This window comes from Rhagoletis zephyria, unplaced genomic scaffold (genome assembly GCF_001687245.7).
Source record: "Rhagoletis zephyria isolate East Lansing unplaced genomic scaffold, Rhagoletis_zephyria_1.1 Rzeph_scaffold_01471, whole genome shotgun sequence".
Lineage (NCBI taxonomy): Eukaryota > Metazoa > Arthropoda > Insecta > Diptera > Tephritidae > Rhagoletis > Rhagoletis zephyria.
Window position 1 is genome coordinate 67,607 of NW_016158555.1, and position 21,563 is coordinate 89,169.

The 21,563-nt window shown below is 34.6% G+C and overlaps 1 protein-coding gene and 1 long non-coding RNA gene across 6 annotated transcripts in view; one reads left to right on the forward strand and one right to left on the reverse strand.

Annotated features, from left to right (window-relative positions):
- Positions 1-21,563, reverse strand: part of emb (exportin-1 emb) — a 97,051-nt gene that overhangs the window by 54,955 nt on the left and 20,533 nt on the right. The window lies entirely within an intron of this gene.
- Positions 13,351-14,165, forward strand: LOC108364136 (uncharacterized). Its single transcript, XR_001847705.1, has 2 exons — positions 13,351-13,614; positions 13,673-14,165. It is a non-coding gene; the product is annotated as an uncharacterized LOC108364136 (long non-coding RNA).

A 21,563-nucleotide genomic window follows, 5' to 3' on the forward strand; every position in this document is an offset into this window, starting at 1 on the left:
GGTGTATGGTGTCAAGTTAGCACTACATACCATTTTTTCTTAAAAAACGAGAGCTACAAATTTTTTCTTTCCACAACAAATTTACAACAAAAACACTACAATTAATGCCGTAGTTAACTTTTCCAATTTCGAAAAGTGTAGTGCTAACTTGACACACGTCATTGGAAGCGATTAAGCGATAAAGCGAAAAGTTGCCTGTAAAATCGCCCCATGTAAACCAGAAAAACGCAGCGAGTATGATCAAACTGAGTATATCCCACTCAACATCCATAATTTGTTCTACTTATATGCACTCATACTTATTGAAATGCCCTCGAACGTCATATCCACCCTCAATCAAGGGGTGTCTATCATACTTAACCCTCGTATCTTTTTTCGGACAAAGAACAGTATATTACTGTGCAAAAATCCCGTTTCGCAGTATCTCCCTTTAAAAATAAAAACATTATTTACAGTACCTTACAGGAGCAGTTTTCTGATAAAATAAAGGAATTCCTGGTATGGTAGACATAATACCAGGGGCCTGTACCACAAAGTTTACAATTGTAACAAGTCTACAAGTTATTTGTGATTCGCTTCTAGCAGCTACGAGTTCTATAATTTTTTGTAACATAATAATGCACTTGTAGCTATCAGCGAAATATTCCACATTTGTAAATGTAGTTTCTACAAGCATTTGTAGATGCATTTCGATTTCCACTTTAATATACCAATTTTGAATAGCCTTGATTTAGTTATTTACAAGCTAGAGCTCTTTTAAAAAATCGACTATCCGGCTACTCGCTTAGTCGACTAGTCGATTAGCAACTTTTTTGTCGGTTGATAGTCGAATAGAAATTATTCGATTAACCGCTCGCATTCGACTAACCGTTCACTTTCGTCTAACCGCTCACCGTAGTCTGAAAATCGACTAAAACCATAAACAGAGGGCAGCGTTGACCCGGATCAACTCGGGAATTAACAGCAGTTGATCCGGATTAAGTCCGAGTTAATACGGATCAAGCTTTAACCGAAATTATTCAATAGTGACAGTTTCTCACCATAAAATTATTTGTATTAGCGCGATGGGGTTTTTGTCAATAAGCATAAGTATTCAAAAAATAAAAAAAAAATTTACTCAAAGAAAACAACTACACCTTTTTCAGTTTTAGTCCAGAATGTTGCAATTTAAATTCAGAAAGTTACAATTCAAGTTCAGAATTTCCATTTCAAATTCAGAATTTTCATTTCAAGTTCAGAAAGTTACAATTCAAATACAGAATTTCCATTTTAAATTCAGAAAGCTGCAATTCAAATTCAGAATTTCCATTTTAAGTTCAGAAAGTTGCAATTCGAATTCAGAAAATTACATTTCAAATTCAGAATTTCCATTTCAAATTCAGAGTTACAATTCATATTCAGAAAATTTCCATTTCAAATTCAGAAATTTACAATTTAAGTTCAGACAATTTCAAATTAAGTTCAGAAAACTTTTTATACCTTGCATTCAATGGAAATATACATATGTGTATATTATTTTTGTGCAAGTCTTTACCTCTATGTATGTAATTATTTATTTTCATTTAAGGGAAAGAGTAACAATTCAATCATTGCAGTACATACTTAGCATGAAATGAAAAGCAATGTTGTGTTGATCGAGCACAATCTCCACCTGATATGGCTACCTTGGCATGATCAATCTTTTTTTCCAAGTACTGCAGCCTCTGATCCGTTAATCCTGGACACTCAACATTGGGAACATCCATACTTTGTTTGACAAGCTGCATTTAGCATAAGCGAATATGGTCCCAAACGAAGATACAACTTAAAATCTCAAATCGTATAGTGAATATGAAATTTTCTGAACTTAAATAGGAAATTTCTGAATTTGAAATGAAAATTTTCTGGACTTGAATTGTGACTTTCTGAATTTGACTTGAAAATTTCTGAATTTGAAAAGAAGGTTTCTGAATTTGAAAAGGAAATTCTGAGTTTGAAATGTAACTTTCTGAATTTGAATTGCAACTTTCTGTATTTGAAATGTAAATTCTGAATTCGAATTGCAACTTTCTGAATTTAAAATGGAAATTCTGAATTTGAACTTCAACTTTCTGAATTTGAAATGGAAATTCTGAACTTGAATTGTAACTATCTGAATTTAAAATGGAATTTCTGAATATGAATTGCAACTTTCTGAACTAAAACTGAAAAAGGTGTAGTCGATAAATCGAAAATGAACGAATTTTCGAATATGCAGTTGTTTGTGAGCGGTTAGTTGAAAAAGTCGAAAAGAAGCAGTTAGTCGATTAAGTGAAGTAGATTATTTTTCGAAACAACTTTTGCTATTCGACTAATCGATTAACAAGTAGGGACACAATATCGAACCGAAAGTATCGATATAGCACTAATTTAAAGTATCGCTGTAAAAATATCGGCTACCCATTATTATCGGGATAAAAAGACCCGATATTCCCAATATCAATACCAAATTCAAAAATTAAAACTGAATATTGGACTCTGTAAAGCCCAAAATATAACCATATTGCTTTACATATCAATTTCAAAGAATAGACATATGGGCTTTTCCAGCGGTAAGTCATAGGATGACATAGATTTGCAACAAATGGAACCGCTAGGGTGCGCTTAAGTAAAAATAAAAAATATATTCGGCACAAAATTCATATTAATTTAAAAACAATATTAACAAAAAAGTTTCGTTGGAGATTTTAGTGGCATAATGTCTTGTAACATGACGTCAGATACATTAACTTTGTAAAAAGTATCGGTATCGAATAGAAAAAATATCGATATTGTATCCCTATTAACAAGAGCTCTATTACGAGCATTTGTTTTCGGCGGACGTATAGCACTTGCCGTGAAAAATAAAACATATATTATTAATTAAATATAGCTGCAAATCAAATAATGTTGAAAAAAGTTGCATTATTTACAAAAAGTTAAGGAAAATAAAGAAATTCTAAGAAACCGTAGCATCGAATTGTTTTATTCACGATTACTGGGCCTATATCTTCAAGATTCAGTCTGAACCTTTCCACATATTCTGCGTCTCTCAGGAAGAAAGTATTCATTCTCTCTCGATACCGATACAATGTAGGAACGTTTTCGTCTTTACTTTCGGAATCACTTGATCACATATCGACAGCAAAATGGTATGCTAACGGCAAAATACTTCACTAAACTGAATCAACTCAGCGTTCGACATAGGTAGAAAATTCTTTACAATTGTAGAAAAACCCGTAACACAACCGTACAAGTGTGTTCGTTGTGTTACGGAAATAAACAATTGTACAAAAAGTTCAGTAATTACAAGTACGGCACTTGTAACTAAAAGTTGCTTTGTGTTACAAAATATCTACACTTGTTTAATTTATTTAAACACTTGTAGGACTTGTAGCGCTTGTGTTACAGGCCTCAGGTATTCCTATATTGTACACCCCCGAGACAAAATGAGATGTCTAACAAAAGCTATGTAAATCCAAATCTCTCACTTTGTACAAAAATTAGAAAAATCCAAAAAAGTTGAACAACAACAATATTCTAGTTTGAAGTGAAAAATCAACGCGAATTCTTAGCCTATTGAAGCTTGCGCCTTAATAAGCTAAAAAACTACAAACTAGGTATTTTTCTAAAAATTATCCAGACAAAGTTTGTTTTAGAATTTTTTTTAATAATAATCAAATTAGGTTTGCACCGCAACCTAGTGATCTATTTTGCCCTTTATACAGCGTGGCGACGAATAGCGGTTACCCAGTCTTTTTTTTTGAGAAATAAAAGGGTCCTTTATAGATTTTGCGAAAAAAGTATTCTAGTGTTAATTTTCCACAGATTTTACTTTAGATGTATTAATTAGTTTTTAAATTTTAATCCTTATTTACATTTGCCAGCAGTGTAAACTTTGAGAGAAAAGTTCATTTAATTTATTCCATATCTTCTGTAACCATAGGAAAACTTTGTCCATTTTGAGCCCCTTCTGTCCAACATAAGGCCTCATACTCAAAAATCGAATAGACTCGGAACTGGTGACTAGGACGGCCATTCATTCGACCAACCCTATATAGTTTTTCTTTTTTTTGTAATTTTTTATACAAAGCCGAAGGAAAAATACACCTGAAAAAGACTTGCGTGCCAAATGAACTTTTCTTTCAAAGTTTACACTGCAGGCAAATGTAAATAAGGATTTAAATTTAAAAACTAATTAATACAACTAAAGTAAAATCTGTCGAAATTAACAATAAAATACTTTTTTTTCGCAAAATCTATAAAGGACCCTTTTATTTCTTAAAAAAATAGACTACATTTGTACAAAAAGTTCAGTAATTACAAGTACGGCACTTGTAACTACAAGTTTCTTTGTGTTACAAAATATCTACACTTGTTTAATTTATTTGAACATCTGTAGGACTTGCAGCGCTTGTGTTACAGGCACCTGGTGAGCAGCCGCTGCAGACTTCAGTGAGCCCTTAAACCGAATAAGTCGGAGTGGCTCCACCGAAGCTTCCTCTCTTTCTGCCGTGACCCAAGGCTCCACTCGGGTTGGTTACCGCATCTTGGACATGGGTTGCTCAAGACCGAGGACGCAAGAGTCGGGATTGAGTATAGCCGTGCAACTGTAACTGCATACCCAGCACAACGACTATAGCTCATTGCACTCCGCTTTTTCCTTATCACTGATGTTATTTTTACGTCCAAACGTTGATCTCGAGGACCAATTTTAAAGCTGCGTTTTAGGCATCGCTGGACCGTCAGTGATTTCAAATATCGGTTCTTTACCGATTTCACCGTACTTTGCGCGATTTTTAATTCCTTTGCAATAAAATGCCGTGAACTTTGTGGATTTTCATGATATTTGTCAATAAGTTTGCGCCGTTGTTCTTGGATCATTTTTACACCAAAACTATTATTTTTTTTTTCTTAAAAATTAATTTTTTTTTTTAATTCATAAAAAATCCAAAACGGAAAAAAGTGTCACGTAAAGTCACATAACCTATGAACAAAATGAGACATACATCATGAAATTTAATATTTTAGGCAAAAAATTTTTTTTTTCTCCATACATTTATTTTTACCAGCAAAACTGTTGATTATATAGAAAAACGTTACATGAACAGATTAAAGGAATTGTAATTTTTAATTTTTTTTAAATTTGTTTGAGCAAAATCGGACTAGTGGTTCTCGAGTTATGTCAAAAAAAAAGACCACCAAAGGTGACAATTTCCCCTATATGATAGTTACTAACTTCAAATCGATATATCTCGATTCCTAGACTTGACCCAGCGAAACGCCGGGACACGTATAACTTCTTTTTTACCGATATAACTTTCCCCGGTAGTTTGAACCCTTCCCGATCACTGACCCCTACCATTTGTCTCACAGTGTAATTGATTCCCCAAGTCTTCTTCACAAATTTCTGAAAAAAATTAAAAATGAAAAAATAATAATTAAAAAAGCTATAAAGAATTCAAACCATATAGCTCATTCGGCACGACCCTGTACTAATCGATATTGTTTAAGCGACTTAAGCATTTCTCGCATAAACAAAGAACAGCGAACACACACATGCACTTGTATTGCACTCCCGCCAAAAACCAAGTGCAGCGAATAAACACACGCACTTGTTTAAAAATAATTCACTCGTTCTTCATTGGGTATGCATTTTTTATGCACTTCTCAACTGCCGCAGAACAAAACCTACTAAAGTAGTTAATTGCTGGCACCCCAAGTCATGCTCAACACTCCCGCACATGCATTGCCGTTGAAAAAAAAAACACACGCACTTGTGTTTAAAAATAATTCGCTCGTTCTTCATTTTTTATGCACTTCTCAACTGCCGCAGAACAAAACCTACTAAAGTAGTTAATTGCTGGCACCCCAAATCATGCTCAACACTTCCGCTTGATGCATCACAACTCTTCCGGAGTTGTCTCACGGGGCTCTGTATGGCTTTCGGCATACAGAGGTGGTACAAGAGCTACCATTGGCCACAGCGCCTACCCAATTTTCTAATTTGAATACATAACCGGTGCTCAACACTCCCGCTTGACGCACACCCCCAAAAACTCTTACAGAGTTTAAGCGGCAAAGCCACAGCGCTTCAAGCCGTATGGACTCTGCATGACTTACAACCATTCAGAGGTGGTAACTGATGGTTATCATTGGTCCCGACGCCTACCCAAAACATTTTTGCTGTAAAAAATTTTTATGCAAATACATTCATCCTGGTCGTGCCCTCTCACTGAGTTAAACAGATATTTTTATTGATATACACATTTATCAATATATTTAGTCTCGGAAAAACCTAAATAGTCCCTAGAATGGTAAAAATCTCTAGAAACTCCGAAGTAGTCTCGAAAATCCCGAAATAGTCCCTAAAATATCGACTATCCTTAAATAGTCTCAAAAATGCCGAAGTAGCCCCGAGAATACCGAAATAGTTTTGTACGTAGGGTTCGGAATTTCAGTCTTTGGTATCGATACTGAGTGCTCATTCTGGCATCGAGCTCATGGTATCGATAATCTAAAAGTACCAGGGAAAAAGTATCGATACTACTCAGTACCAGACTCATTAAAATACGTTTTTTGGGATACTCAAATTATTTTATTCTTCAATCGTATCTAGTTATTTCCTAAAATTAAAACAATACAATTTAAAATATTTATTTGATTTTTATTTCATTGCAGAACTTACTTTCACGTTAGATGTAATTTTAACGGTAAATGTACATATATACATATATATATATACATATATATATATACATATATATATATATATATATATATATATATATATATATATATATATATATATCTGTGTTCATATGGAATAGGAGCTTATGTCGAAAGGCTGGCTTTGGTATAATGCGGCGTTCGCAGCATACGATTGCGAATGACTCACCGGCGCCGAGCCGTTGAAGAACTTTTGGCAAATAAACGTGCAAGAAATAGTTCCGATATTAGCAAGTCAATATTCTTATTAAGTCTCATCAAAAAATTCCTTTTCGTTTAAAGGATGAAGGGAAGTTTCTCGACATAGGCTACTATTCCGTACGAACACAAATATACTTTCAGGAATTTCAAATTTTATCAAGCATTTGTGTAAACTTTGTCGGTATGCATTTTTGTAGCCTATTAAATTTTGTATAATAATGTGCAAGTTTGAATTAAAAGTCAACGGTAGTAGGCTACACGTAAAGTTGAATAGGTTACAAAACTGCATACCCAAAAAGTTTCTAAAAATTCTCCATTTTCGTGAACTTTGCGTAAATTTTTATGGCCTTATTCATAAAAAATAAAAAAGGTTTATAAAATGAAAAATGTATGAAAGTGTCATTTTATTAAGCTCTTTAAACTTACATTATTTTTTATGAAAAAGGCCATTAAACTTTAACTTATTTGGTTTATGTTATGCCACAGACTACACGAAATTTCGGTTTATTTTAAGTGATGAACAAAATTGAATGATAGTAATCCATATAAGAAAAGAAAATTGGGTTGCCAATGGAAGAAAAAATATAAAAAGTGTGTTTTTTTTAAGTATTCGATACTACGAGTACTTTGCAAAGTATCTTGTAAAATCACCAAATAAGGTATCGAGTATTAAAGTACTAATTTTTATACCCTCAGTATCGATGCTTACTCAATATCGATAGTATCGTTCGAACCCTATTTGTACGCGATAGTGAGTGAACAAAGTCTCAACGTACACTTGTACGCGGTGTTGCGTTAGGGGAAACTAACTAAATACTTTTAGACTAAGTATTTAGCGCTGTGAAAATAGGTATATATTTACTAGCCTACTCGGTATTTAGTAGCATCCAAAATACTTAAGTAAATAGTACTTTGATACATATTTAATAATAATAATAATAATAGATTGGCGCTTACACATATGTTAGTGTTTGGTCGAGCTTCTCCTCCGACTTGTGGCGTGCGCCTTGATATTGTCACACAAAGCGGAGGACCTACAGTTTTACGCCGACTCCGAACGGCGATTGTATTTTAATGAGAAGCTGTTTTTCATGGCAGAAATACATTCGGAGGTTTGCCATTGCCTGCCGAGGGACGACCGCTGTTAAGAAAAAACCTTTTTCTATATTTTTTGGAATGTTGCTTTGACCAGCGCTTGAACCCAGGTGCTGATGAGTGAAAGCGCGCACTGCTTACCACTACACCACAGCGGTCGACATATTTACTACAACATACATAAATACCAAAATTCTTAGCACTTAATTTTTAGTAAATAAAATTTTGCCCATCACTGGTATCACCTGCAATGAATCAAAGATTTTTTGTTTTAATTTTCCTGCCGAACTTTTTTTGTGGTTCTTGAGGTTATCTTAGGTCTACGTTTGTTGCTTTAATTGTCAACACAAGTTTTTTTGGTTTTCTAGGATCGGATAAGATTAACCCTGAAAATATGACCGAAAAAATAAAAATAATAAAATTACGATTAAAAATTATCGAAAAAATAAAAATAAAACTAAAAACATTATTTTTGATCGAAAAAATAAGAATCATAAAATAACGTTTAAAAATTATCGAAAAGCTACATAATAAAGAATAACGATTATTTTTGATCGAATAAATACAAATCATAAAATAGCGATTAAAAATTATTGAAAAAATAAAAATCAAACAATAACGATTACTTCTGATCGAAAAATTAAAAATCGTAAAATAACGATTAAAAATTATCGTTATTACATAAATTGAAAAATAACGATTATAAAATGATTTTTTAATAAAAATCCTTCATGATAACGACTATTTTCGGTCCCTGTACAAAACAGAAGCAAATGTTGTGCAGCAATTATTAGATGAATTTGTAAATTGGTTTGGAAATATTTATAGGGATCATTTAGCAAGTTTTAATCTGCATGACTTACTTCATATACCGGATTGTGCTAAAGAATTTGGACGTTTCTTATTAATCCGAAAAAAGAAAAATATTCATTTTGCTTTAGTCAAGATACGGGACCTTTCAAAGTTATAGAAATTAGTAGTTATTTTAATGATCCTCTCGAATCATTTTCTACACGTGGTATTTTACTTGCGACCAGTTTAAGCAAAGAAGCATTGAAGATTCCAAAAAAACAAATATTCAAACACTCTTGCTTATCATTGGTCGGTTTCACACTGTTACGAGAACAACTCTGTTTGTAGGCAAGAGAGGCAGGCAGTGTGGTGAGGTAGGTTAGGTTAGGTTACACTTGCCGGCTGATGCGCCTTACATAGACCCGTTGGTCCTTTGTAGTGCCAGATGGAGGTCCGTTTTACTGCGATCTAAAGTAGTCGTCGTATAGGACGTCAACGCTTTTTGCGAAGTTCAAGAGTGCCTTAATATCCAGTTTTGAAACCTCCTCTAGTCCTTTGAACTGCGATGCTCCGAGATATCTAAGACGATTTCTAGCTAAGGCCGGACAGAAACAGAGGAGGTGTTCTAACTCATGCCTTCCTCCCTGCACTTCCTGCATGCGTCACTGTTACTAATGCCCATTCTGCTTGCGTGGGATGCCAGTAGGTTGTGGCCCGTCATTAGGCCGACAACTGTCCTGCAATCCCTACGTGACCGTGTAAGCAAGAAATGGGTGTTTCCTTTGCTGCTATTGCACATGATCTTGGTGGTTTTGCATGTCGCTAATGCGTTCCATCCCCCCCTGACCCGGAACCCAGCTCTTTCGGAAATTTCATTATAGATCGTTTTTAGCGACTTTTGTATTTCCCGTACTGGTTCGCTAGCAAGACGGATGGCACTTTTGGCAATCTCATCAGCTATTTCGTTGCCTAAAATGCCCTTGTGGCCTAGAACCCAGTATATATGCAGCCGTTTACTCTCGGCCGCCCTGTCTACAGCTTCCATGCTTCTAAGGACATTTTCTGACGCAATACGATGTGAGATATGGCCTTAATCGCCGCCTGGCTATCGACATATATAATGATATTTTTTATATAGTTTCCTGCGTTGCTAGCTATCTCAGCAGCTTTCCCTATACGTTCCGCTGGCGGGTCGCGTGCTCATGCGCCATCCGCCTCCTTAACCGTAGCTTTAAACCTTCTTTCCCAGATGAAGCGTGGGGGTATGTGGTCTATTTTGTCCTCCATCACCCTGCATATCGAGCTGTGCCCGAAGGTTCTTGCGGAGAATTCACCTAAGGCCTTCAATCTCGAGGCGGATTTCGCTGCAGTGCTCTCCACCGCGATGTCGATTGGTGGTAGGTCAAGTAGTAGTGTGGTGAGGTAAAGTTTCTCAAAAAGTTGATCCAGCTTCTACCCAACATTAAAGTGGCATTTCTGCTGCAGCGCACAAATACATGCGCAACTACGAAAATGCCCTGTAGGACCTCGGAATAGACTTAGAGCACACCACAAACTATACTGCAAGTGATTGTAACTAGTCCAAAGTTTGGTCCAAGAACATGTAAAATTCTATTTACATTTAACATTGAATGTCCTAGGCTCGGACCGATTGTCCTGCATTACATTGTAACCAATTTTGGGGAAAAAAAAACAAAAATAAAACTTGCGCCAGCTGCGATTCGAACAGGGGTTCTCGGATTTTCTAAGCGGATACTCTCTCCACATGCCAACGCCGCTCTTGAAAATTCGTTGACTAAGTGCCTACATATTAGTAGATCGTTAATCATAACCATTGTCCTCTACTGCGGGACATTGGAACCAATTTTAGAACAAAACTCGTACCTTATGCATTACATTCGGACCACTTTTAGTACAATTCAACTGTTTTACATTACGTTGCTTTAAATTTTTGGACTATCTTTGGTCTAGTTACAAAACTACTATACCTACGACTATATTTTTCGAGCAATTGGACCAATCTTTCCTTCAGGGTGCCGCTACGCAACTTCCAAACGCCAAAGTAACAAATACATTCAAACGTCCTATACGTATACCAGTGATTGGCAGCGCAGGCAGAACTTGAGGCATGTGCGAAACTTTTGCACTTGCTTATGTAGTTCTGCCAACGCTGCCCATGCCTGACGTATACACATTTTGTTCTGCTGTTGTTCTGCTAGTTTTCATCCAGTGTGAAACCGTGAGAATAAGTGCTCTGTCATTCTAGTGTAAAACAGTCCATTTGAAAGTAGTTTTATCTTAATACCAATTCTACACCACCTCTTTCACGAGTTTGCAAACTAATTGTATTCGTTTATTTTAAATCAAACTAATAACGCTTTTTACTTTAAATGCAACTAATTAAAAGCTTGTTTACATTATCGTAATTTACGGCTCATTTGTAATTTTTAAGCAAATAATTCTGAAATGAGGTAATTTCGCCTTGTAAAATCTGTCGAAAAATTAAGGCCCCTATTGCGAGTGTCGACTGGCAGTAGAATAGAAATTTGTCGAGTCAATTATCTTTTATTTTTGTGTTGTGAACCCTGATCGACAAAAAATTTGCTCTATTGCGAATGGTTAACTGAATTGACAGCGGTTCGGGTGTTTGCTTACATTTGTAAGCAGTTTGTTTTACTTTTAATTGCTTTGAGCAACTATTTTAAAATTAATATTTTTGTATAAATAAATTAATAAATGGATACTGTTGAGCTGTGGTTTAGTGACGAGAGTGAAGATGAAAGTGCCAGTTTAACGGAGTTGGCAAAATTGAGAAGGCGGTTGAGAGATTCGTCTAACCCTCTGGAGTTGGAGGACCAAATGTATTCATTTTCATGCATTGCTTTGCAATTTACTAAACATATCTTTATAGGTTTCGATTTAGGTGCTTGTTAGGTGCTCGCGCACTACCCTATGAGCCAAGGAAGGCCACGCAAATAATAAATGTCTGCGCAGCTCTTCATAACATATGCATTGCTTACAATACTGATTTTTCGGATGAAGAAAGCAATATTAATCGAGACACAGAAAACCAGTATGCAGCTCAAGATAGCATAGCTGCTGAAACTGGACATATAAATGAAGAAGCCGTCGAAATAAGAAACACCATTTTACGGCAAATGCAACTTCAGTCTTGAATTTTATTTTATTTTTTTTTTCATTTTTTATCACTTCATTTCATATATTTATTGCTCGATTCAGTCATTTAATTAAAACTAGAAGTTAAATGTTGAAAAAAAAACTTATTTTCATAAAAAAAAACTTAAGTTGGTTTGTTGGTTAAATCACATAAAATCATGATCACATTAATTCAGGTCCAAGCTTAAATATATCGTTAAACTAAACTTAAATATATCGTCAAACTATTGCATTAGGTTTTCCTCAGTTTATCTACCATATTTCTGGCTTTATTTACAACTTCTTCTATAAGAAGTGCCATCTTTTATTTTTAACCGACTTCCAAAAAAGGAGGAGGTTATCAGTTCGTCGGAATCTTCCGCATAACTTTGGACCGCGTCAACCGATTTCGATAATTTGCATCGGAAAGGTAGTGTCTCAGAGGTGGTCCCATACTAATCTGGTTGAGATCCGATCAGTGGATCATGAGATATATATATATATATTTTTTTTTTATATGGGAGTTGAAGTCGGTTTTTTTTTGCTAAAAATTACTTGTTTTAATTTAAGTTTTTCTTTTACTAATTTAAGTTTTTCTTTTTCTAAAATCAGTCTTTCGTTTTGAAGTCTGTAAGACTTCCTTGTGTTGCTTTCAATTTGTCTAAGATTATCTATTATTTCTTTAGCATTTGCTTCCATGGCCTCAAAATGTTCCGATTGACGTTGTACTTGTTTTTCAAGTAACGCCAATCTTTTTTGCTTTGAATCGCAATTTTTTTTCTTTGCTTGGAAATACGCTGTGGTTCTATTTCGCATTCTTGGGTTCCTCGCGTATCCGAGTCTTCCAAGGCTTCCCCTATAATTTCGAAAAAAAAATTTCCTGCTCATTGATTTCCACCGAGTGAGCTCTTGAAGCGCTGCTTCCGATTTCTTCACCTGGAGGATTGACAAAAATGTCGTACTTTAAAAAGTTGACTACAGCTTCCTCTAGTGGCGTAAGGGTATGCAGGTTGTTTTGGCTTCCTCCAGTTGCACGAAACTCCGATCTATTTTCTGATACTTTCTTCTTGATTTTTCTCTTTAAACCTGTCCAAACCTACATAAAAATATGCCGCATTAATTTATTCAACACAACTTTTATAGAAATTTGTTACCTTTAACCACTTTTCCCAAGAACGCATTGGTGGTCCCAAGCTGTTAAGCTTCCCATCTTGGTTTCGCCCTACTCTTTCCGCAAATTCCTTTACCAATGTCCTCATTCTCCTGCATCAGCTCGACCAACCGCGCAAGTTGCCTTTTGTTGCTTACAATTTTTGATCTGTAATTCAGACAAATACATACGTATGTATATTCCACAATTTTATTCAACTTCCTGTTCAATTGACTTACTTTTTATCCATTATAGTACCCCTTTTTTGTAAAAATTTTGTAGACGAAAACTACAGCGACTCAGAAATAGCAATAGAATGATGAGAGATTGAAAACCGTTCACAGTCGCTAACTGAGCGACTAATCGACACTCATAATAGCATCGATAACACTATGTAACAAGGTTTTTGTCCCTGGGTTGTAATTGTTATTTCCTAGTCAGTTAGGTCCCAAAAGTATAGAAAACAGCTATTGTCGCAAGATAACTTTGCTTTTGTGACCATCTTCTTCAGCGTTCAAGTACCTACAAGACTTGTTCCCTAAGCTCTCTGAGGCGAAAGTTACAGCCGGTATCTTCGTTGGACCACAAATAAAGAAAATCTTCGAGTCTGAGGAATTCCCCAAGAAGCTCACTCGTGTTGAGAAAGCTGCTTGGATGAGTTTTATGTCAGTGGTACAGGGATTCCTAGGCAATCACAAAGCCGCAAACTACGTGGAGCTGGTCGAAAGTCTGGTGGAGAACTACGGCAAAATGGGCTGCAGGATGTCTCTCAAACTCCATATTCTGGATGCACATCTTGACAAATTCAAGGAGAACATGGGAGCATATTCAGAGGAGCAAGGCGAGCGCTTCCATCAGGATATAATGGAATTTGAGCGGCGATACCAAGGACAATACAATGAGAACATGATGGGAGATTACATTTGGGGATTGATTAGAGAAAGTGACTCGCAGTTTAAACGCAAATGTCGAAAAACCACCCGCTTCTGATTTACTTTTATGTTTTTGGTTTTCTGAAGTTTTAATAAAATTTAGTTTTGATTTATATGTGCTGTTCTGTATGATTTTGAGCAAAGTTTCCGAGGAATATTAGGTGGTTTCCATACTTTTAAGGCATAACAGACTAGGAAATAACAATTACATCCCAAGGACTGAGAAATTTTTTTTTTTTGTTACTTAGTGTAATCGATAATCGTTTAATAGTCGTTTATCTACTGTCAGTCGACATTCGCAATAGGGGTGTAAATAGAAATGAAATAATTTATCATAAATCAAGAACCAAATGGAAAAAAACAAGTTTTTTCATTTATTTTAGCCCCCACTGTTAGGGAAATTTGAAAAAATGCCTAAAGCTATGCAACCATTTGTTTTTTGAAATCAACACTCGTACGTACACGTGCCATAGAAATTATGAAAGAAAATATGAACTTACTTGTTTTATGTGAAGTAATGTGAATATAGTTTTAATTTTAGTTCATATATATTTATATACGCAATCACAAATTCTTCGAGAACATCAGGATGGAAAAAGATAACACTTTCTGTGCCTCACCCCAGGCTACATCCACTCCTAAGGACGGAAAAAGAAAAAGAAAAGCAGCTAGATGGATTTCAACGCCTGTTCAAATCAAGGTAAATTTTTCAAATAAAGAATTGTGGGAAAAATTCCCTCTAAACTAAATTCGAGTTCGGATAACTTTTGTACTAATTGATTTTTTTTGTAGTTCTACTCTGAGGGAAATCATGCATAGTAAAAATGAATACTTTATATTTGACTAACCGGCCTCGTATGCGTGAGGCTTCGCCACGCGCTGAATGTAGATATTAATTAAGATGCATTTGAAAACTAAACAGCTTGGAACCCTACTAAAAAATAATATATAATTGCGCATCTGGAGGCCAAGCCCTTTGACATTTCTTGTAATCTAACGAACAGCCCACATTTTTTAATTTTTTGCACAGATTGCAACCCTCTTCGAAAAATAAAACCTTACTGCAAATCCGAAGGTCAAGCCCTTTCGTTTGACACCTCATTTTTTTTTTAATTGAATGAACACTGTGCAAATCTAATGTCATTAACAAAAAATGACCTCGCGTATTATACATACATCATTTTTAAATAGGTGGCAACCTCACTCAAACAAAAAATAAAAACTTTTTGCACATGCAGAGACCATATCCTTTCACTTGCTACCTCAGTTTTTAGTCCAACAAACGGTGAAGCTCTTATAATTTTTAAAAAGTGGCAACCCTACTCAAAAAGTAGTACATTATTGAACATCTAAAAGCCGAGCCCTTTTATTTTACACCGCATTTCTTGTAATCCAACGAACAGTGCAGATTTAATAATTTTTTGGACAGGTGGCAACCCTATAAGAATTTAAAGTACTAAAGATAATATTCCTTTCGATGCAGATTATACTTAAAAAATCTCGTATAACTCCGTTCAGTAGTTTTTGAGATTAGCGTGCTCAAAATATCTCGACTTTCCTTTATACTATGTATAGAAGATAGTAATTTTTAAATAGGAGGCAATCCTGTTCAAAAAATGAAAGCTTTTGTACATGTGAAGGCCAGGCCCTTTCATTTGGCATCTAATTTTTAATCCAACGAACGGCGAAAATCTTTTAACTTTTTAATAGGTAACAACCCTACTCAGAAAAATAATACATTATTGCGCATGCAGAGACTAAGTCTTTTCGTTTGACAGTGACGGAGCAGAACTGATGCCTAGGCTTATTATGATTGAATATAGACATTTTATTAACAGGTGGCAACCCTATTAAAAAAAACATTAGTGCTTTTCTAGAGGCCAATCCCTTTCATTTGACACCTCATCTTTTGGAATCCAACGAACGGTGCGGATCTTGTAGTATTTAGACAGGTGGCAACCCTATTAAAATTATAAGTAAAAAAGGTCACTCTCCTGTCGATACAGGATATATTAGGGAAAATATCGTCAAAATCCGTTCAGTAGTTTTTGAGATTACCGCGTACAAAGAATCTCGACTTTCCTTTATACTATGTATAGATTATCGTTTAAAAATGTTCGTATTTAAAAATATTTTCATTCAAAAATTTATTACGCATGTATTTGACTGTTCACATCTGAGTATATATATGTAAGTGTACATACGCATCCCAAGCATGCACAGCGGCGACAACACACACACATACATACAGTGGTCCACAAAATAATAGGAGTGCGTTATTTTGGTCAGTTTTTGCTATTTGTCTTTTGTTTATTTAATGTTTATTATTTTTATACAAAAGTCAAGCTGGGTATACAACAAACAACGAATAAATTCAGATTTCAACCTTTGTACAAAAATTATTAAAATTCTGTAAATTTTCACCAAAATATCAAACTTTTTAATCAGAATCTTCAGAGAAAATTCTGGTATGCAGTTTTATAGCCCATTCAATTCTAGTCTGAAGAAGTGCAAGTTTCAAGCTGCTAAAAAATTCCGTTGATTTTTGAGAATTTTTTCGGTTGAAGGTGTTTCACGTTTTTTCCATACAAAGTATGTTCGACAATTTTCTTTTATATGGGGACAGTGCCAGCAAAAAAAATTGCCAAAAATCAACGGAATTTTTTAGCAGCTTGAAACTTGCACTTCTTCAGACTAGAATTGAATGGGCTACAAAACTGCATACCAACATATTTTCTAAAGATTCTGGTTAAATAGTTTGAAATTTTGGTGAAAATTTGCAGAATTTTTATAATTTTTGTACAAACTTGAAAATGTAAATTTATATGGTGTTTGTTGTATTACCAGCTAGGCTTTTACAAAAAAATACGAAACATTAAATAAACTAAAGACAAATAGCCAAAACAGGTTAAAATATCCCACTCCTATTATTTTGTGGACAACTGTACATAGTACATGTCCCAGTAGGAACCCTATCTTTTAACTAATGCGTTATATACGCCTAGTACTACAAACTAGGGATGTTGCGAATGTGGAATTTTAGACATCCGGTGAGTAAATTAGGTGATTTAGGTAAATAAAAAATGGAAAAGTTAGTAATTTTTAGTAATGTTTTTCTTTTATTTAGGACTTGAATTTAAAAATTGGAACATTGTATTTAATCAAAAGTAATGTTGCTGCCTTTTAGGGCTACATCCTGTTTCTTGAAAGGTCGTTAATCAGACCTGTGCCACTAAATAACTACTCACTCGAGGCGACAAAACTGAAACTTGAAAAATTTGTAAATTATTTTCGATTGACGCTGCACCAGTTGACTTTCAGTAATATTTATTTTTTTTTATTGCAGTGCAATAACTCCTTTTTGAGAATTGCATTGGGCGGCAAATGTCGGATGTATCCTCCTGACTTTCATCTTCACAATCTAGCATCATGGTTTAAACACTATTGTTTTCCAAAGAATTTTTCAATCTCATTCTTTTGGTTGTTTCACAATTTGGAGAACATGTAACGTCATTAGCCTTTTTCCATTTTAGTTTTTGTAATTCATTTTTAATCCTTTTTTCTGTGCCTGCTTGGAAAAATGCGTGCTTATACCGAGTTTATAAATAGGTGGATATGGCAAATAAATTGTTATTTTCTAGGTATGAAAATTTCGAAGAAAATTCTGTTCTGAAAGTCGTGGCTGCCAGCCGAATTAGTTTAAAGTCTTGTTGTTTTGTTAAAAGGCACCCCGTTTTTTTATAATAGTTTCAATTATTGGAATCACGGACGATAAAGGTCTCAGATCTGCTTAGTTCCCGGATGACTTCATGAAAAGGTTCACCTGTAATCAATAGCTTGTAATTAGTTTTTTTATTCGTTGAGCTCGACTTTTCCTAGCCGCAGGCAGCCACAATTAATTGATACCATAATCTATCAAACCCGTTTTGTCGTTCCATTCCATGCATTCAATGTGCTTTGATATTTTGACGCAAATTTTCAAAATATCGTTAATATAGTATGGAAAGGGCGTAATTCACATTGTCGCTGAAATGCAAAAAAGCCACAACAAAAAATTATTAGGGGTATTCTCCAAATCTTGCAAAGGCATTGCACGTAGCACGGATTGCACGGATTGCATAACTTGCAAATAAACAACAACAAAATATATGGGAAACACCATTTCCTGTCGCTGCAAAATATGCAACGTCGAAACCCATGTATATGTTTTGCAACAAAGCATAGCAAAATAAATGCGACCCTGTGCTAGTTGTTTTGTTGTTGGAATTGCTACATATTTCTCTCATTCCTCTCATCTCGCTCACTTCATTTTTTTTGCTGTATCTTGTTATTGTATTTGATACAGAATTTCGCTGCTTGCTACCTATGCATGCTACCACTTTGCAATGAACTGCTCTCGTACTCTTCCGAATTTGGAATAGTATTTTTGCATTTCGTGCAAACCTTGCATCGTGCAAGACGTCGAGAATACTCCTATTGTTGCATAAAACGATGTGGAAACTTATGTTTCGATGAAATGCATCATAATCAATCAACAAGTGAATTTTGGATTTTTAGTTAGTTACGGCTTTTTTTGTTTCAGCGACGATATGGGTTACGCTCATACTATACTCACGACATATTGCATGCCAAGTCCCACTCTCAATAGATATTAAATTCGCCTTGAATTGATTCTTATTTGATTTCTGAACTTGGCTGTCAACTTTTTCACATTCCATTTTATTTTTATTTCGCTGCGTGCAAATTTCGACAATTATCACAAAATTAAAATTAATGTTGTTGTTTTCAAGCGCACAGAGGAGTATTTGCATAGTAAAACCGGTCAAAATTATTTATCTGACCTTTGACCCCATATAGGACCTGTAATATAAGTTTGCACAAAAAAAGTTTCATACCGTTTAAATAAGAGCAAAAGGCGGAGGACAGACCCCGTCTATATTTTTACTTTTTTAGTTGTTTACATTCAATAATTAAAAATAATTTTTTTACCAAAGGTCCAATATCGAAATACGAAGCCCCTATCTCGATTTCGGAGGCTAACTTTGAAAAAAATCTCTTCAAAATAAATGGTTTGGTCCAATAACCAGAAAAAAAGTTGATTTTGTCGTATAAATAGTGTAATAATTACACCCAAATATTTAAAACTTTTTATTCGGAATTTTTAGAAAAAGTTTAGGTATGCAGTTTTTAAGGCCATTAAATTTTTTAGATTAAAGTGCAAATTTCAAGACGCTAGGAAATCGCGTTAATATTTGATACTTTTTTTCGCTGACGGTGCTAGGCATTTTCTTCCATATATATATGTATGTAAAGTATGCTCGACAATTACTTAAAAATTAAATCAAAAATGATTAAAAATCAATACGATTTCCTAGCGTCTTGAAATTTGCACTTTGATCTAAAAAATTTAATGGGCTACAAAACTGCATACCTAAACTTTTTCTAAAAATTCTGAATATAAAGTTTTAAATATTCGGGTGTAATTATTATAGTTTGCTGAACTTTTATAAATTTTGTACGAAGTTTGAAATGTGGATTTATGTGGTGCTGATTATGTTACGTGCTAGACTTTTATAAAAAAATATTTACATTAAATAGATAAAAGAAAAATAGCCAAAAGTGGTCAAAATGCCACTTAACTTTAATAGCTGACAACAAGTGTGCATACATAATAAAATAGTATAATTAAATTAAATAATATAAAGTCCTAAATATCAAAATACTTTAGTAACAAAATAGCAATTTATTATATCGTCGTTTAAAGTACAAAATCACAGGTTAGACAATGTCCATATTTTTGAGTTTGACCTCCGGCTGAACCACTGTGCGTCGTCTTCTTTCGATCCGTCGGACTACCATACTTTCTTTCTTTCGTCAATCATAGTTATTCTCGCTTCACAGCAGTCCTTTCAAGAATTCTGACCTTGTAAGGTCATTACAGTGTTGCCTACTACAATTCGGCCATCCTTACAATTGAGATCTTGAACCACGGTCGAATGTTCCCTTCTGCCCATACGCCTTTGTACGGTATTCTAGACTGTTGAAACCCTTCTACATCTTCAAAAACATATCTATCATTGCGCAAAACTTTTACTACTTTGTAAGGCTCTTTAAATTTTAGAAGCAGTTTTTTAGATGGGAATCGAAATTCTTTATCATGACATAATCACCCTCTTTGTATTCAGTAGGACTTTGCCTTTTTCTGTTTATATATTGTTTGTTATAATCCTGTACCTTCTTTTCATTCTCATTCGCTTTTTCTCTAACTTCTTTGTGATTTCTTAAAGCTGGTTTTTCTATGCTCTTCCTTAAACTCTCCGCAAGTACGTCTTCTAATTTTCCTCGCTGTTTTACTCCGAAAAGCATGACACTGGGATATTCTTTGATTGTACGGTATACGGTGTGGTGTGTAGGTCATTTAATATATTTAATCTTAAAATTTATTTTAAAATATTTATTAAATAATTTCAAGAACGATCTTGTGATCAACTCCAAAGAAAATGTAATGACAAAAAATTGAAAATTTTTGGTTTAAGAAAATTAATATTTGAAACAAACATGCTTAAATCTAACATGTTAAAGTAACTTATAACAAAGTTATATTTGAAAGTTATTACATAATAAAATCCCTACAATACTCCACCTTCCGAAGAATTAATGCTAAATAAATTAAACGTAACCTTTTTCTTCATTGTTCGTGTATCAGTGTGGCTATTCATGTTGGGTGTTAGTGCTGTTTCAATCATTGCTGGTTTTATTCTGTTAATCGGAATTGTTTTAATTTCAGAATTATTTTCCGTGGGCCAAGGCTAAAAATTCAATGCCATTGGGTTTGGAGCTTTTTGGCCGGTTATATTGAATAAAACAAGTGTTTGCTTCTTCTCCTACGCGTTTCGACGCATATTCGCGTCTTCTTCAGGGAGTCTATATATTTATAAATACGAAAAACATAATAATAACGAATAATTATTACAAGGAGCAAATAAGACAATACAAAATAATTTAACACTAATTACACTTACTTTAATATTAAGCAATAAAATTATCACAACATAAATTAAACATATTTAAAACATTAAGACACGTTAAACAACACTGCACATCCTTCATCGTCAAACCTCAGACATTGTGTGTAATTGCAGTCGCATATGCACAGTTTATATTATCTACGTCTTCTTTGAAGTTCATTGCTTCAGTTATTTTTTGTTGTATGCGCAACCCTTCTAATGTCATCCTTCTTCTCGTTCTGTTCTCCACGTCCAAAACCTTTGCATTGTCAAAATCAGCTGTATGTTTGTTTTCCGTCAGGTGTTGCGCTAATGCTGTGGTACTCTTGTTGTTTTTGGCGTCTAGCTTATGTTCGTTGATTCTCGTTCCAAGCGATCTCTTCGTTGTGCCAATGTAAACCTTGCTGCAGTTTTCTCCTTCTTTGCCTTGACATTTTATTTCGTAGACTACATTGTGTAGTTGTTCCTTACCAATTTTATCTTTTGTTTTGGTATAAATGGCTT